This window comes from Bufo bufo, chromosome 5 (genome assembly GCF_905171765.1).
Source record: "Bufo bufo chromosome 5, aBufBuf1.1, whole genome shotgun sequence".
Classification (NCBI taxonomy): Eukaryota; Metazoa; Chordata; class Amphibia; order Anura; family Bufonidae; genus Bufo; species Bufo bufo.
In genome coordinates, this window is record NC_053393.1 from 480,145,609 (window position 1) to 480,164,803 (window position 19,195).

Genomic DNA, 19,195 nt, shown 5'->3' on the forward strand with positions numbered 1-19,195 from the left:
TCCAGTGGAAACTCAATATAGCCTACCACCCCCAAAGCGCAGGAGTAGTGGAAAGAATGAACAGAACCATTAAGGATAGGTTAAAAAAGGCTACTTCAGGAACATTGAAAGATTGGCTGAAATTTCTACCCGCCATTCTCTACCAAATAAGAACGACACCAAATAAACAAACAGGGTTGTCACCTTATGAGGTGTTATTCGGTCGACCCCCTAATACCCGTGAGGAACCGGATACTGACAGTAACATTTTTGCCTTGCAGGAACAGTACGTGAAACACTTGGTAGGTATACTCTCAGAAAATTATGATAAGGTTGCTGTCACCTTTCCTCCTCTTTCCACAGATCCAACTCATCCATTCTTGCCCGGAGACAAAGTTCTGGTGAAACAACTAGCTGCCCGCCACAAGACTGGTCCAATATACCAAGGTCCATTTGAGGTTCTAAGAGTTGCTCGAACGGCTGTCCTTACTGACCAGAGTCCACAGTGGATACACGCCAGCCGGCTCAAGAAGACACCAGAAGGAGTCCTCAGGAAATTCCCCGGACAAACATGAGTCTTTCGGACAAGATGCCTTCAAAGGAAATTACTTTGATCATACCCCCAAGCCTGCAAAGTAGATATGAGCGATGGCTAAGAGGCTATCCAAAACCACTTTGTCCAAAGGATCCAAAGACTATGCAGGACTTGTATGAGGAAGAATTTATGTTCAGGGAGTATACCAATGAACTAGAAACTGAGGACTTGAAAGATCAAAACTTTCCTGAACCGTTTAGTAAGCAGATGATTCAGAGAATGAAACTGTGAATATGTCACCCTTAAAAAGGGAAGTACCCTGAGAAAGATACCGAGAATTGGTGTGTGGTATAAGGAGTGATCATATGGAATGGGAATTCCATATGATCAAAGAGGGGATTGTAAGGAAATTATGTCTGTATCCACACACGTTCACATATATATATTAATTCAGCTTCTATGCTTGTATTAAATATGCAGAGTTCTTCTTTAAAGGTAATATTTTATACTCTTATGACAACAAGGTCTAGTAACACAAGCTAACAGGAAATGGCTGTCTGAAGCTCAAAACCGCATGGCTAAAAAGAGATATGCATGCTTTAGCAAAAGAAAGCCACATTTGTAATAGAGGTACCTGAAGAGAGAATTGCCGAATGCATGGCATCATAGCTGCAGAAACATATATATGCACATATATACCTGTTACACATATATCTAACATGTGCATTAGACATATATTTTACATTTACTGCAATACGAGTTATATATATATATAAGCATTTTTTTGTATATTAACCTTCACCTGTGGTTTAGATAAATGCAAGACATTTTACCAGGTAAATGTTGGTACGAGATAAACAAAGATAATTCCGAGAAATATTTGAACAAAGCTGAAATCAACAAAGATTGTGGTTAGATATCTGAATACTAAGAATAATAAATGCGTCACATATGTACCTTGTTTTTACGAAATTATCATGACTTTTTCGTTACCTGATTGGATTAAGCTTAGGGGAGGTATATGATAATCTTGTGGTTTGTATGGTAATCTTGTGGTTTGTATCTATAAATTGTCTACGATGTCAGAATAAAGAAACAACCATTTTAAACCTATCAACGTGTATTGGTCTTCAGTGGTTGCCCGGCCGGAGGTTCACCCACAGACAAACCAGGGGCCCTTTCAGGTATATGTAAAAAGACACCCCAAAACACATTGCCCTACTTCTCCTGAGTACGGCGATACCACATGTGTGACACTTTTTTTCAGCCTAGGTGCGCAAAGGGGCCCAAATTCCAAAGAGCACCTTTCGGATTTCACAGGGCATTTTTTACGCATTTGGATTCCAGACTTCTTCTCACGCTTTAGGGCCCCTAAAATGCCAGGGCAGTATAAATACCCCACAAGTGACCCCATTTTGGAAAGAAGACACCCCAAGGTATTCCGTGAGGGGTATAGTGAGTTCATGTAAAATGTTATTTTTTGTCCCAAGTTAGTGGAATATGAGACTTTGTAAGAAAAAAATAAATCATTTTCCGCTAACTTGTGACAAAAAATAAAAACTTCCATGAACTCACTATGCCCATCAGCGAATACCTTAGGGTGTCTACTTTCCGAAATTGGGTTAATTGTGGGGGTTTTCTACTGTCTGGGCATTGTAGAACCTCAGGAAACATAGTTTGTAAACGCTATAACTTTTGCGCAAACCAATAAATATACACTTATTGTATTTTTTTTATCAAAGACATGTAGAACAATAAATTTAGAGAAAAATTTATATAGAAATGTAGTTTTGTTTGAAAAATTTTACAACACAAAGTGAAAAATGTCATTTTTTTGCAAAAATTTCGATTAATAACAAAAAAAGTAAAAATGTCAGCAGCAATGAAATACCACCAAATGAAAGCTCTATTAGTGAGAAGAAAAGGAGGTAAAATTCATTTGGGTGGTAAGTTGTATGACCGAGCAATAAACCGTGAAAGTAGTGTAGTGCAGAATTGTAAAAAGTGGTCTGGTCATTAAGGGGGTTTAAGCTAGGGGAGCTGAGGTGGTTAAGCTACGCCCCATTTCACCAAGCCACATCACTTTCTCCATAAGTCACGCCCTCTTTTCAAGCACGGCATGGCACAGAGGATCATGCTTTTTCTGCATTTGCTGCAATATTACGTCTAAAACAAGTTGCAACATTTTGTACCAAAATGTGCTAGATTTTGGCAAAAAATAAGCCAGATTTCTAAAGCTGCTGTGTTGAACATAATGTCTCCCTATGGCAGCTGGGATCATGCCAAACATGAGAAAGGAGTTATCCCATGAAAAGTATTACTATGCAAAGAATAGAGCATTTTAAATTAATCAAACTAGTGTAACGTAGAACTGGCTTAGTTGCCCATAGCAACCAATTAGAAACCACCTTTCATTTTCCAAAGGAGCTGTGAAAAATGAAAGATGGAATCTGATTGGTTGCTAAGGGCAACTAAGCCAGTTCTACTTTACACCAGTTTGATAAATGACCCCAATTGTTCTTTTTTTCTGTACATTACATCTTCCTCTCTGGCAGCACCCTCTGGACCAACATGCTCTGTAGCTCCCCTGCTACCTTCCCCTCCCCCAGTATTGGTGTAGTGATCTCATAGAGAAGCAGGTGGAGCAGCCCAGGCACCTTCATTCATTCATTCCTACTTCTAAGTTCATAGAAAATATAGCTATATCTCTCTCTAGACAGTGGAGACGCAATCTGTTGGGGCATTACATACAATATGTATCTATTTTCTAATACCTCCTCCAACTACACAGGCAGACTGAGCTCAATACAATGGCGGAGCAGTTTGCTCCACCATTCACCCTGTGACCAGTGGTTTAGTGCAGACAGGTGCGATGCAGTGACGCCATTAGGCCTCTTTCACACGAGCGTGTCCGGATAAGGTCCGGATGCGTTGCGGCAAACCCGCGCGAGTAGGTACCCAATTGCAATCAGTTTTGACGGCGATTGAGTTACGTTGTTCAGTGTTTATCGCACGAGTGCAATGTGTTTTGCACGCGCGTCATAAAAAACTGACTGTGGTACCCAGACCAAGGTTGTGTAGATTCAAGGTTGTGTAGATTGTATTATTTTCCCTTATAACATGGTTATAAGGGAAAATAATAGCATTCTGAATACAGAATGCTAAGTAAAATAGGGCTGGAGGGGTTAAAAAAATAATAATAATAATTTAACTCACCTTAATCCACTTGTTCGCTCAGCCGGCATCTCTTCTGTCTTCATCTGTGAGGAAAAGGACCTTTGATGACGTCACTGCGCTCATCACATGGTCATTCACATGATCCATCACCATGGTGATGGATCATGTGATGAGCGTGGTGACGTCATCAAAGGTCCTTTTCCTCACAGATGAAGACAGAAGAGATGCGGGCTGCGCGAACAAGTGGATTAAAGGGTTTCTGTCACCCCGCAAAACTCATATTTTTTTTTTTGGATAGTTAGATTCCTCCTAGTGCGATATAGCAGAATATAATGCTCTTACTTACTTTCATGCGGCCGATTCTTTATAAAACGAACTTTTATAATATGTAAATGAGGGCTCTACCAGCAAGTAGGGCGTCTACTTGCTGGTAGCTGCTGCAGAAATCCGCCCCCTCGCCGTGTTGATTGACAGGGCCAGCCGTGATCTCCTCCTCCGGCCGGCCCTGTCAGTAATTCAAAAATCGCGCGCCTCGCGTCATTCGGCGCAGGCGCTCTGAGATGAGGAGGCTCGTATCCTCAGCACTCCCTCAGTGCGCCTGCGCCGATGACATCACCGAAAGAGAAGACGTCATCGGCGCAGGCGCACTGAGGGAGTGCTGAGGAGACGAGCCTCCTCATCTCAGAGCGCCTGCGCCGAATGACGCGAGGCGCGCGATTTTTGAATTACTGACAGGGCCGGCCGGAGGAGGAGATCACGGCTGGCCCTGTCAATCAACACGGCGAGGGGGCGGATTTCTGCAGCAGCTACCAGCAAGTAGACGCCCTACTTGCTGGTAGAGCCCTCATTTACATATTATAAAAGTTCGTTTTATAAAGAATCGGCCGCATGAAAGTAAGTAAGAGCATTATATTCTCCTATATCGCACTATGAGGAATCTAACTATCCAAAAAAAAAAAAATGAGTTTTGCAGGGTGACAGAAACCCTTTAAGGTGAGTTAAATTATTATTATTATTTTTTTAACCCCTCCAGCCCTATTTTACTTAGCATTCTGTATTCAGAATGCTATTATTTTCCCTTATAACCATGTTATAAGGGAAAATAGTAATGATCGGGTCCTCACCCGATTGTCTCCTAGCAACCGTGTGTGAAAATCGCACTGCATCCGCACTTGCTTGTGGATGCTTGCGATTTTCATGCAGCCCCATTCACTTCTATGGGGCCTGCCTTGCGTGAAAAACGCACAAAATAGAGCTTGCTGCGATTTTCACGCAACGCACAAGTGATGCATGTAAATCACCGCTCATGTGCACAGCCCCATAGAAATTAATGGGTCCGGATTCAGTGCGGGTGCAATGCGTGCACCTCACGCATTGCACCCGCGCGGAAAACTCGCACGTGTGAAAGGGGCCTTACACCTACTGCGCTTAACCGCCGGATAGACCTGAGAAGATCTGTGTTCAGAGATCTGCTCTGGTATGTCAGGTGGCTAGGCACAACAGGCGCTATAACGTCACTACATCACACTTAGGTTACTTTCACACTAGTGTTAAAGTTTTCCGGTATTGAGTTCCGTCATAGGGGCTCAATACCGGAAAAAAACGCTTCAGTTTTGTCCCAATGCATTCTGAATGGAAAGCAATCCGTTCAGTATGCATTAGGATGTCTTCAGTTCAGTCCCTTTTATGGTATTTGGCCAGAGAAGATACCCAGCATGCTGCTGTATTTTCTCTGGGCAAAATTCCGGAACACTTGCCGGTTTGCCGGATCCGGCATTATATTCCATTGAAATGTATTAATGCCGGATCCGGTACCAAGTGTTCCGGAAAAACAAATCCAGTTTCCCGGTCTGCACATGCACAGACCTTTAAGTCTGTGAAAAAAATAAATACCGGATCCGTTTTTCCAGATGACACCGGAGAGACAGATCCGGTATTGCAATGCATTTGTCAGACGGATCCGCATCTGGATCCGGAAACAAATGATATCCGTTTGCATACAGATTTTTCGGATCCGGCAGGCAGTTCCAGCAACGTGTAGGGAGCACATAATGGAGCATTAGGCTCTATTCACACGTCCGCATTCATTTTCTATGGGGACGGAATGGATGCGGACAGCATTTGCGGAGCGCGGCCCCGATCTTCGGGTCAGCAGCTCCACAAAAGAGCAGCTTGCGGACAAGAATAGGCATTTCTATAGGGGTGCCAAGCGGGTGTGTTGCGGATCAATGTAAAAATGCATAAAACAGTATAAAGTGCATTTTATTTAAAAAATATATATAATTACATGGAAAATAATTTTTTATCAACTAGAACAAAACTCGTCACTCTCTTCAACCCCCCCCCCTCGTCACTCTCTTCTCCCCCCTCCCTCCCTTGTCACTCTCATTCCCCCCTCCCTTGTCACTCTCATTTCCACTCCCTTGTCACTCTCATTTCCCCCCCACTCCCTTGTCACTCTCATTCCCCCCCCCTTGTCACTCTCATTCCCCCCCTCCCTTGTCACTCTCATTTCCCCCCCTCCCTTGTCACTCTCATTTCCCCCCCTCCTTTGTCACTCTCATCCCCCCCTCCCTTGTCACTCTCATTCTTCCCCCCACTCCCTTGTCACTCTCATCATTCCCCCCCCACACTCCCTTGTCACTCATCATTTCCCCCCCTCCCTTGTCACTCTCATCATTTTCTCCCCCCTCACTTGTCACTCTCATTCCCCCCCCTCCCTTGTCACTCTCATCTGACCAGTGTCAATATATGTGTGAATAACTTTAAAACGCTTTTACTTATCCAGGCCATTCTGAGATTGTTTTTTCGTCACATGTTGTACTTTATGACACTGGTAAAAATGTAGTCAAAAAAATTCATTTTTATTTATAAAAAAATACAAAATTTACCCCAAATTTGGAAAAATCTTCAAATTTCTAAGTTTCAATTTCTCTACTTCTATAATACATAGTAATACCTCCAAAAATAGTTATTAATTTACATTCCCCATATGTCTACTTCATGTTTGGATCATTTTGGGAATGCCATTTTATTTTTTGGGGACTTTACAAGGCTTAGAAGTTTAGAAGGAAATCTTGAAATTTTTCTGAAATTTTCCAAAACCCACTTTTTAAGGACCAGTTCAGGTCTGAAGTCACTTTGTGAAGGCTTACATAATAGAAACCACCCAAAAATGAACCCATTATGGAAACTACATGCCTCAAGGTATTAAAAACTGATTTTACAAACCCTTTAGGTGTTCCATAAGAGTTATTGGCAAATGGAGATAAAATTTCTGAATTTTAATTTTTGGGCAAATTTTCCATTTTAATACATTTTTTCCAGTAACAAAGCAAAGGTTAACAGCCAAACAAAATTCTATATTTATTGCCCTGATTCTGTAGTTTATAGAAACACCCCATATGTAGTCGTAAACTACTGTACGGGCACACGGCAGGGTGCAGAAGGAAAGGAACACCATATGGTTTCTATAAGGCAGATTTTGCTGAATTGGTTATTAGACACCATGTCCCATTTGAAGCCCCCTGATGCACCCCTAGAGTAGAAACTCCAAAAAAGTGACCCCACTTTTGGCCAGAGATTTTATTGGCCTGCTGCAAGACGTCCTGGACCCGGGGTATTTGGCAACGAATTGCTGCATGACTAAGTTCAGGACGTGTGCCCTGCATGGCACGTGTGTCATTTTGCCCTGTTTTAATGCGCTCAGCAGATTGGCACCGTTGTCCCACACCACTTTACCAACTGTCAAATTGAGCAGGGTTAGCCACTGATCGGCCTGTGACCGCAGAGCTGAAAGCAGTGCAGGACCGGTGTGGCTCTTAGTTTCCAGGCACAACAGCCGCAGCACAGCATGGCAACGTCTCACCTGGCACGTTAAATAGGTTCTGGGAAGCTTGGGAGGCACAACGGAAGAGGCAGTAGCAGTGGAAAAGGAGGAGTCAGCCGAGGAGAAGACGGAGGATGGAGTAGGAGGAGGAGAAGAAGAGGCCGGCCTAAAATGGCCAGAGATTTTATTGGCCTGCCGCAAGACGTCCTGGACCCGGGGTATTTGGCAACGAATTGCTGCATGACTAAGTTCAGGACTTGTGCCCTCTGTCATTTTGCCCTGTTTCAATGCGCTCAGCAGATTGGCACCGTTGTCCCACACCACTTTACCAACTGTCAAATTGAGCGGGGTTAGCCACTGATCGGCCTGTGACCGCAGAGCTGAAAGCAGTGCAGGACCGGTGTGGCTCTTGGCTTCCAGGCACAACAGCCACAGCACAGCATGGCAATGTCTCACCTGGCACGTTAAATAGGTTCTGGGAAGCTTGGGGGGCGCAACGGAAGATGCAGTAGCAGTGAAAAAGGAGGAGTCAGCCGAGGAGGAGACGGAGGATGGAGTAGGAGGAGGAGGAGAAGAAGAGGCCGGCCTGTATGCAATCCTTGGCGGTAACACCAAATCCACACGGGAGCCATGGGTTATATTCTTGACGGCCGTCAGAAAGTTCACCCAGTGGGCAGTAAAAGTTATCTACCTTCCCTGCCCGTGTTTGCTAGACCACATGTCTGTGGTCAGATGTATCTTGGCACCGACACTGTGTGCCAGAGATTTATTCACTTGCTGCTGAACTTGGCCATAAAGCTCTGGAAAGCCCTTCTGGGAGAAATATTTCTTTCCGGGGACCTTCCATTGCGGTGTGCCAATGCCACAAATTTTCTAAATGCCTCCGAGTCCAGCAGTTTATATGGCAGTAGTTGGCGGGTTAGCAGTTCTAACAAGCCAGCGGTCAGCAGTTGGGCAAGAGAGTTATCCGGCGTCATAAACTTTTTACGCTCGAACATTTGGGCCACTGATGCCTGCCTGCTGCCAGATGAATGTGACGACGGCCTGGTGGAAGGTGGAGTGGAGGACAAATGGGAGGAGAGATGAAAAGGAGAAGAGTCAGGACGTGGAGCGCTGGGAGTGTGGCTTTGTGGGTTCTGACAGCATTGCTCCCTCTGGGCTCGATGATGAGAGGCCAGGTGCCTTCTTAACCCCTTAAGGACTCAGCCCTATTTCACCTTAAGGACTTGGCCATTTTTTGCAAATCTGACCAGTGTCACTTTAAGTGCTGATAACTTTAAAACGCTTTGACTTACCCAGGCCGTTCTGAGATTGTTTTTTCGTCACATATTGTACTTCATGACACTGCTAAAATTGGGTCAAAAGAGTAAATTTTTTTACATAAAAAAATACCATATTTACCAAACATTTTGAAAAATTAGCAAATTTCAAAGTTTCAGTTTCTCTACTTCTGTAATACATAGTAATACCCCCAAAAATTGTGATGACTTTACATTCCCCATATGTCTACTTCATGTTTGTAGCATTTTGGGAATGATATTTTATTTTTTGGGGATGTTACAAGGCTTAGAAGTTTAGAAGCAAACCTTGAAATATTTCAGAAATTTACAAAAACCGCCCAAAAATGACCCCATTCTATAAACTACACCCCTCAAGATATTCAAAACTGATTTTACAAACTTCGTTAACTAGAGATGGGACGGGGGATTCATCGAATCCACGAATCCCTCGAATCTTGCTGGATTCGTGGGACTCGTGGACTCGAATCCCGACGTAATTTGCCTGAAACGAATCCGGTGGGAGGGACTGGGAGGCGGAGCTGGGGGCCGATGCGTTCACTGTACTCCGGCCCCTCCGCTCCAGTACAGTTATAAAATGTGTAATTCTGATTAATAATCATGCTGCCCCCTCTGTCTGTAGTATAACATTTAATGAATCTTACTCACAGGGCTACTGCTATCGTAATGCAGGCCGGCCAGGCAGACGAGCGGCAGCGTCACTGACTGACGTCACATGCCTGCGCTGCCTGCTTCATTCATAAAGCAGGCGGTGCAGGCAGGTGACGTCAGTCAGTGACGCTGCCGCTCGTCTGCCCGGCCGGCCTGCATTACGATAGCAGTAGCCCTGTGAGTAAGATTCATTAAATGTTATACTACAGACAGAGGGGGCAGCATGATTATTAATCAGAATTACACATTTTATAACTACTGGAGCGGCAATGGGGGGGGGGGGTCTGTGTGGATGGCACTGTTAAGGGGTGGGGGGTGGGTCTGTGGATGGCACTGTTATGGGGTGGGGGGGTCTGTGGATGGCACTGTTATGGGGTGGGGGGGTCTGTGGATGGCACTGTTATGGGGTGGGGGGGGTCTGTGGATGGCACTGTTATGGGGTGGGGGGGTCTGTGGATGGCACTGTTATGGGGTGGGGCGGTCTGTGGATGGCACTGTTATGGGGTGGGGGGTCGGTCTGTGGATGGCACTGTTATGGGGTGGGGGATCGGTCTGTGGATGGCACTGTTATGGGGTGGGGGGGTCTGTGGATGGCACTGTTATAGGATGGGGGGTCTGTGGATGGCACTGTTATACGATGGGGGGTCTGTGGATGGCACTGGTTTGGGGTGGGGGGGTCTGTGGATGGCACTGGTTTGGGGTGGGGGCTGTCTGTGGATGGCACTGTTATGGGGTGGGGGGGTCTGTGGATGGCACTGTTATGGGGTGGGGGGTCTGTGGATGGCACTGTTATGGGGTGAGGGGGGTCTGTGGATGGCACTGTTATGGGGTGGGGGGGTCTGTGGATGGCACTGTTATGAGGTGGGGGGGTCTGTGGATGGCACTGTTATGGGGTGGGGGGTCTGTGGATGGCACTGTTATGGGGTGGGGGGGTCTGTGGATGGCACTGTTATGGGGTGGGGGGGTCTGTGGATGGCACTGTTATGGGGTGGGGGGGTCTGTGGATGGCACTGTTATGGGGTGGGGGGGTCTGTGGATGGCACTGTTATGGGGTGGGGGGGTCTGTGGATGGCACTGTTATGGGGTGGGGGGTCTGTGGATGGCACTGTTATAGGGTGGGGGGGTCTGTGGATGGCACTGTTATAGGATGGGGGGGTCTGTGGATGGCACTGTTATAGGATGGGGGGGTCTGTGGATGGCACTGTTATAGGATGGGGGGGTCTGTGGATGGCACTGTTATGGGGTGGGGGGGGTCTGTGTATGGCACTGTTATGGGGTGGGGGGGTCTGTGTATGGCACTGTTATAGGATGGGGGATCTGTGGATGCCAGGGGCAGAGGTGAGAGGCACTATGATACTACTGGCACATTGGGGGGAGGCACTATGATACTGGCACATTATGGGGGAGATGGCACTATGATACGGGCACATTATGGGGGGAGGCACTATGATACTGGCACATTATGGGGGGAGATGGCACTATGATACTGGCACATTGGGGGGGAGATGGCACTATGATACCGGCACATGGGGGGGAGGAGAGAGGCACTCCGCACTTGATACTGGCACATGATTAGGGGGACATCTATGGGGACACTTACTGGCACATTATTGGGTGGCACTGTGGGGCCACTTCTTATTGGCACATTATTGGGGGGCACTATGGGGGCATCTACTGAGCCCACAAAGAAGGGGTATTTTATATGGGGGGCTCTGTGTGGTACTAGTATTATCAGGGGCATTATCTGTTTCTGCAGTATAGTATTGGGGAGCACAGCGGCACAGTATTGGGGGTGTTAGGATGATTTGTCCAGAAGATGGGAGGATGATGGAAAAGTAGTAAACTAAGATATTTTTTTTGTCAAGCTGCAGAGACGAAAAATGGCTGAAAAATGGTGGTCTGGTCTGAAGGTCTGAAAGGAGAAGATGAGGAAAGAGAACATCTACAAGAGACGTCACTGGATGTAAGAGGTATGGGGCTGTATTACCCTGTATGTTCTGTAGTGATAGGAGCAGGGGTCATAGCAGGGGTCATCGCGGTCATATAGGGTGCGACCGTGACTGGGAGATGGAGGTTCAGACAAACTGACGCGGTCTGACTTTGTTTCTTACACCGTGCGTTCACACAATTATGTACAGGATTCGTAGGATTCGAGATTCGAAAGATTCGATATATTCGAGAACCTTTTCGGATTCGGATTCTAAAAAAATTGGATTCGTCCCACCTCTATCGTTAACCCTTTTGGTGTTGCACAAGAGTTATTGGCAAATGAGGATGAAATTTGAGAATTTCATTTTTTTGCCTAATTTTCCATTTTAACCCATTTTTTTCACCAACAAAGCAAGGGTTAACAGCCAAACAAGACTGTATCTTTATTGCCCTGACTCTGCCGTTTACAGAAACACCCCATATGTGGCCGTAAACTACTGTACGGGCACACAGTAGGGCGTAGAGGGAAAGGTGCGCCGTATGGTTTTTGGAAGCCAGATTTTGCAGGACTGGTTTTTTGACACCATGTCCCATTTGAAGCCCCCCTGATGCACCCCTAGAGTAGAAACTCCATAAAAGTGACCCCATCTAAGGAACTACACCCCTCAAGGTATTCAAAACTGATTTTACAAACTTTGTTAACCCTTTAGGTGTTGCACAAGATTTAATGGAAAATAGAGATACAATTTCAAAATTCCACTTTTTTGGCAGATTTTCCATTTTAATATTATTTTTCCAATTACAAAGCAAGGGTTAACAGCCAAACAAAACTCATTATTTATGGCCCTGATTCTGTAGTTTACAGAAACACCCCATATGTGGTCGTAAACCGCTGTACGGGCACACGGCAGGGCGCAGAAGGAAAGGAATGCCATACGGTTTTTGGAAGGCAGATTTTGCTGGACTGGTTTTTTTGACACCATGTCCCATTTGAAGCCCCCCTGATGCACCCCCAGAGTAGAAACTCCAAAAAAGTGACCCCATTTTAGAAACTACGGGATAGGGTGGCAGTTTTGTTGGTACTAGTTTAGGGTACATATGATTTTTGGTTGCTCTATATTACACTTTGTTGTGCGGCAAGGTAACAAGAAATAGATTTTTTGGCACGTTTTTTTTTTTGTTATTTACAACATTCATCTGACAGGTTAGATCATGGGGTCATTTTATAGAGCAGGTTGTCATGGACGCGGCGATACCTAATATGTATACAATTTTTTTTATTTATGCAAGTTTTACACAATGATTTCATTTTTAAAACAAAAAAAATGTTTGTGTCTCCATAGTCTAAGAGCCATAGTTTTTTCAGTTTTTGGGCGATTATCTTAAGTAGGGTCTCATTTTTTGCAGGATGAGATGACGGTTTGATTGGCACTATTTTGGGGTGCACATGACTTTTTGATCGCTTGCTATTACACTTTTTGTGACGTAAGATGACAAAAAATGGCTTTTTTTTACAACGTTTTTATTTTTATTTTTTTACGGTGGTCACCTGAGGGGTTAGGTCATGTGATATTTTTATAGAGCCGGTCGATACGGACGCGGCGATACCTAATATGTATACTTTTTTTATTTATTTAAGTTTTACACAATGATTTCATTTTTGAAACAAAAAAAATCATGTTTTAGTGTTTCCTTAGTCTGAGAGCCATAGTTTTTTCAGTTTTTGGGCGATTATCTTGGGTAGGGTATGATTTTTGCGGGATGAGATGACGGTTTGATTGGTACTATTTTGGCGTACATGCGACTTTTTTGATCACTTTTATTACCTTTTTTGGGAAGTAAGGTGGGCAAAATTTCAATTTCCTAATAGTTTTTATTTTTTTATTTTTATGGCGTTCACCATGCGGGGAAAGTAACATGACCGTTTTATAGATCAGGTCGTTACGGACGCGGCGATACCAAACATGTGTAGGGAATTTTATTTTTTCCATTTTTAATCAGTGATAAATGTGTTTTTTGATTTTTCCTTTTTTTTTCCACTTTTTTTCACTTTTTTTTTGACCCAGACCCACTTGGTTCTTGAAGATCCAGTGGGTCTGATGTCTGTATAATACAGTACAGTACAATATATATTGTACTGTACTGTATTTTACACTTTGTCTGAACAGATCTATGCCTTTTAGCACAGATCTGTTCAGCACCATGGACAGCAGGATGCCTGAGACAGCGTCCTGTTGCCATGGGAACCTTCCCCGTCTGCTCAGTACTGGTCAGAACTGCGCAGACGGGGAAGGGTAAGGAGGGGATCTGTTGGGGGGCTGTCTGGGGGCTCTCTCCCTCCCCATCGGGGGGCTGCAAAGGCACTGCAGCCCCCCGATGGGAGAGGGAGGGAGCTCCCTCTTACTGTTAACTTTTTCCATACAGCGGTCCGTACGGACCGCTGTATGGAAAGGGTTAAACGGCTGACATCGCATCACCGATGTCAGCCATTTATACCAGGGTGCCAGCAATGTGCTGGCACCCTGGTATACCCACTGAACACCAACAAATTTTCAAGGGGAGGCGGGCGGGGGATCGCGATCCCGCCTGCCGCACCGCCCGCCTGACCCCCCCACATGACCCCCCTGGCGTTGTCACAGGATGCCGGCTGAATAATTTCAGCCGAAATCCCGTTCCGATTAACCCCTGGGGCGCCGGAATACCGATTTCAAGTTAGGACGTACCGGTACACCCTGAGTCCTTAAGGACTCGGGAAATAGGGCGTACTGGTACGCCCTGCGTCCTTAAGGGGTTAAGGCAGTCGTCCCTAGGTGAGTGCTGGGCTTACCGCGACTTATGTGTTGATAGCACAGGCTGCAGATGGCAACACAATTGTCAGCAGCTGACATGTTAAAAAAAGCCCACACTGCGGAGCCATGTGCCGGTGTCCTGGGAGCGCCAGAAGCGACTGTGCATGGTGGATGGCTCACTCCAGATACATTTGCAGTCTGCTTTTTGCCTCCTGTGCCCTGCGAGCTCTGCCTGCTTCTCCTCCTTCTTCTCCCTCTCTGCTGCTCCGTCCCTCCCTCTGAACTCCCCTCCTCTTCCTCTCTTGTACCCACGTGATGTCCATCGACACAACATCATCATCACCTTCACCACCACTGACATTTGAGATCTCGCAGTAGGCAGCAACAGCGGGGACCTCCCTCCTTGGGCTGATCTGGGTATTGTCGTCAGACCGCTGGGTGGCGGCCGTTGCTACCTCCTCTTCCTCATCCGATGTCAAGAATGGCTGCGCATTGGTAAGGTCTGGGAATGGATGGGAAAATAATTCCTCTGACTCGAGTGGAGGGGCTATGGTGGTGGTGGTGTTGTCTTTGGGGGTGCACACAGCAGAGAGTGAGGAGGGTGCAGATACAGAGGATGAGGAGGGTGAAGAAGCGCAAGGCTGAATGAGCCACTCAACCAACTCTGGTGCGTCCTTTGAAGTAATCGCACGCACCATCTCCAACTTCCCACTTAGGCTCCGGCCTGGTGCACCTGCCCGACCCCTACCATCCCTGCGGAGTGGCCTGCCTCTTCCTCTGCCTGTCATTTTCAAAATGACCCTGTGCCTAAGTCCCAAGAAAAGAGCAGTATTTGTGGAAGCTGGTATATTGCAGGCTTCAATCAATATTTGGTGGAAACAGGTATATCAAACCCCTTAATCAGTATTTTGTGGAAGCAGATATATCGCAGGCCTCAATCAAAATTTTGTGGAAGCAGGTATATCCAACCCCATTATCAGTATTTTCTGGGAGCAGGTATCTCGTAGGCCTCAATCAATATTTGGTGGAAGCAGATATATCAATCCCTTTAATCAGTATTTTGTGGAAGCAGGAATATTGCAACCCTTAATCAGTATTTTGTGTTAGTAGGTATATCAATTGCCTTAATCAGTATTTTGTTGAAGCAGGTATATCACAGGCCTCAATCAATATTTTGTGGAAGCAGGTATATCAAACCCTTTAATCAGTATTTTGTGGAAGCAGGTATCTTGTAGGCCTCAATCAGTATTTTGTGGAAGCAGGTATATCAATTCCCTTAATCAGTATTTTGTGAAAGCAGGTATATTGCAGGCCTCAATCAATATTTGATGGAAACCGGTATATCAAACCGCTTAATCAGTATTTTGTGGAAGCAGGTATATCGCAGCCCTCAATCAGTATTTTGTGGAAGCAGGTATATCGCAGGCCTCTATCAAAATTTTGTGGAAGCAGGTATATCCAACCCCTTAATCAGTATTTTGTGGAAGCAGGTATCTCGTAGGCCTCAATCAATATTTGGTGGAAGCAGGTATATCAATCCCCTTAATCAGTATTTTGTGGAAGCAGGTATATCGCAGGCCTCAATCAATATTTGGTGGAAGTAGGTATATCAAACCCCTTAATCAGTATTTTGTGGAAGCAGGTATATCAATACCCTTAATCAGTATTTTGTGGAAGCAGGTATATCGCAGGCCTCACTCAATATTTGGTGGAAACAGATATATCAAAAACCTTAAAAAGTATTTTGTGGAAGCAGGTGTATCGCAGGCCTCAACCAATATTTTGTGGAAACAGGTATATCAAACCCCTTAATCAGTATTTTTTGGAAGCAGGTATCTCACAGGCCTCAATCAGTATTTGGTGGAAGCAGGTATATCAATCCCCTTAATCAGTGTTTTGTGGAAGCAGGTATATCGCAGGCCTCAATCAATATTTGGTGGAAACAGGTATATAAATCCCCTCAATCAGTATTTTGTGGAAGCAGGTATATCGCAGCCCTCAATCAGTATTTTGTGGAAGCAGGTATCTCGCAGGCCTCAATCAATATTTAGTGGAAGTAGGTATATCAATCTCCTTAATCAGTATTTTGTGGAAGCAGGTATATCGCAGGCCTCAATCAATATTTTGTGGAAGTAGGTATATCAAACCCCTTAATCAGTATTTTGTGGAAGCAGGTATATCGCACCCCTCAATCAATATTTGGTGGAAGCAGGTATATAGAACCCCTTAATCAGTATTTTGTGGAAGCTGGTATATCACACCCTTCAATTATTATTTTTTGCCACAACAGTTATATCACACCACCCTGTTTATTTGTGACACCAATAAGAGAACAACAACCCAGTGCTGCATAAATGTCAAAAATATGTATAACCTTTATTTATTCACACAAATATATAAAAACTGTAGATGGCGATGACAACCATACACAAATACATAAAATACACCGTCAGTTGTAACAATATGAAATCCCTGTTAGCTCAATTTAACAAATAATGAGAATATCCCACAACTCTGAACTGCTCTATCATACGGTAGCATTGCCTAATAAAATGCATAGTGCAACACATATTACCTCTAAAATCATGCTTAGTCGAGCGGTAGAGAGCCACATTGGTTAAAGTCTAAACCTACAAGCAGCAGAGATAAAACGGTAAACATATTACCGACCAGTGATCCGACATCCCGACGTACGTTTCGCATCATGCTTCATCAAGGGGATAGTGTGCTAAATGAGCTACCCACATATTTATATACTGGTGCTCCACTTGATTCACAACTTAATTCATAACAGCTGAACACTTACATAACAGGAATCCAGAATATGTCCTCCCCATATGCTCCGGCGTGCGTTCCACCATGGAACGCACGTCGTCACTTCCGGTTTGTGAGCGAATACAGCCAGACCCATCTTTCTTCAGTAATCCAGAAATAATGATAATATAATAATATGATAATATGCCACCCGCTTAGTTGTCCAATGTGCCAATGTAAGGGTTAGGTCAGAATGTATCATTTGCCCTGGAAAGCACACCGGATATCCGGTGCCAGGCTCCGTCCACATATTCAGATAGCTGACCATCTCCCAGGAGGTCACCTGTTGCCCCTGTGGAAGTTGTGTTGCATGCCCCAATGTGGAAAGGGTGACATCATTCATGGACAGGACTGGTCATACGACATATCAGATTATACACACAATTTTGTGCAATACATTTGGAGTCATGTATGTGGCCAGCTGCCCGTGTAAATGGTTATATGTGGGTTTAACCTTTAGGGAATTAAAAAGACGAGTGAGAGAACATGTTCTAGGAAACAAAGCAGCAAAAGATGAAGATGACGTTACGAGATTAAAAACCATTCCCCGTCACTTCAAGTCTCACCACAACAGCAACGGATCCTTGTTGAAGATAAGAGGTATAGACAGGATTTTGGTGGGAAAAAGAGGGGGCAATTGGAAACGACTGCTCGCACAAAGGGAAGCGAGATGGATTTTTAAATTGGATACAGTTACCCCTCTTGGTCTGAATGAGAATCAGAGTTTTTCCCCTTTTCTATGAATGACTACGGAGTTAGTAGAGGTTTTTTAACTAACTAATTAATTGAGATGTTCCATATGTATTGGTTTTAGTGTGTAGAGTTTTGCCGTATATTATGGTTTTCTGGTGCAATCTTAGGATTATCGCTCTTTTAATGTGTGATGACTTTTATTTTTTTGATTCATTAATTTGATTTTGTGTCTTGGTTTTGTTGTAGGACATCAGGAATCAGAGATATCCGGTTTGAATGGACTTCTGAGAGAACAATCAATATAACGGGAGGGATAGCATTATTGATATTAACAATACTTTTTATTCTGGACTTTCTATTTATTTGTATTTTTTTTATTTTTACCAATTTTCATTATTTATTTATTTAATAGGGCATATCTAATGACTATATAATTGATTATATATATATTGTTGTCACGTTTTATGAATTATTATTGATTTGATTATAGAGGGACAGCATTATTTATTTATTCTAATAATGGTTCTATATATATTTATTTGTCACTATTTATCTACAGGGGTTATTTATATAAATGATCATATGGTATATTTTCACATACTGGCTTATATGTATATTTTTTATGAATTTGGTTATTTTAATTTCAGTTTTTTTGCATGTTTGTTTCACGTCACTTTGCACTTTATTCACTGTGTGGCACTGGTGGTATTTGTCCCTTTATATTTATATATTCATTTTATTATATTCTCTTATGTATTAAGATCAAGGTGTATTGATTAATTGTCCGTTATTAGGCGGCCAGTTGTTATACCCCTCAAGGACCAATGACTGGTCACCTTGTCCATGCTGGAACGCACATGTGTTTCCGGTCAGGTGACCTCCTGGGAGATGGTCAGCTGTCTGAATATGTGGACGTAGCCTGGCACTGGATATCCGGTGTGCTTTCCAGGGTGGAACGCATTAGCGTTTCAGGACAAATTATACATTCTGACATAACCCTTACATTGGCACATTGGACAACTGGGCGGGTGGCATATTATCATATTATTATATTATCATTATTTCTGGATCACTGAATAAAGATGGGTCTGGCTGTATTCTCTCACAAACTGGAAGTGACGACGTGCGTTCCATGGTGGAACGCACGCCGGAGCATATGGGGCGGACATATTCTGGATTCCTGTTATATAAGTGTTCACCTGTTATGAATTAAGTTGTGAATCAAGTGGAGCACCAGTATATAAATATGTGGGTAGCTCATTTAGCACACTATCCCCTTGAAGAAGCGTGATGCGAAACGTACATCGGGGTGTCTGATCACTGGTCGGTAATATGTTTACGTATTTATCTCTGCTGCTTGTAGGTTTAGACTTTAACCAATGTGGCTCTCTACCACTCGACTAAGCGTGACTTTAGAGGTAATATGTGTTGAACTATGCACTTTATTATGCAATGCTACCGTATGATAGAGCAGTTTAGAGTTGTGGGATCTTATTATTAT

General features: G+C 44.2%; 1 long non-coding RNA gene across 1 annotated transcript; it reads right to left on the reverse strand.

Annotated features, from left to right (window-relative positions):
- Nucleotides 1-1,374: 1,374 nt before the first annotated feature.
- On the reverse strand, nucleotides 1,375-18,779 carry LOC121002701. The gene is made up of 3 exons (XR_005779314.1): nucleotides 18,768-18,779; nucleotides 13,471-13,476; nucleotides 1,375-1,507 (listed from the first exon to the last, which is right to left on the reverse strand). It is a non-coding gene; the product is annotated as an uncharacterized LOC121002701 (long non-coding RNA).
- Nucleotides 18,780-19,195: the final 416 nt, after the last annotated feature.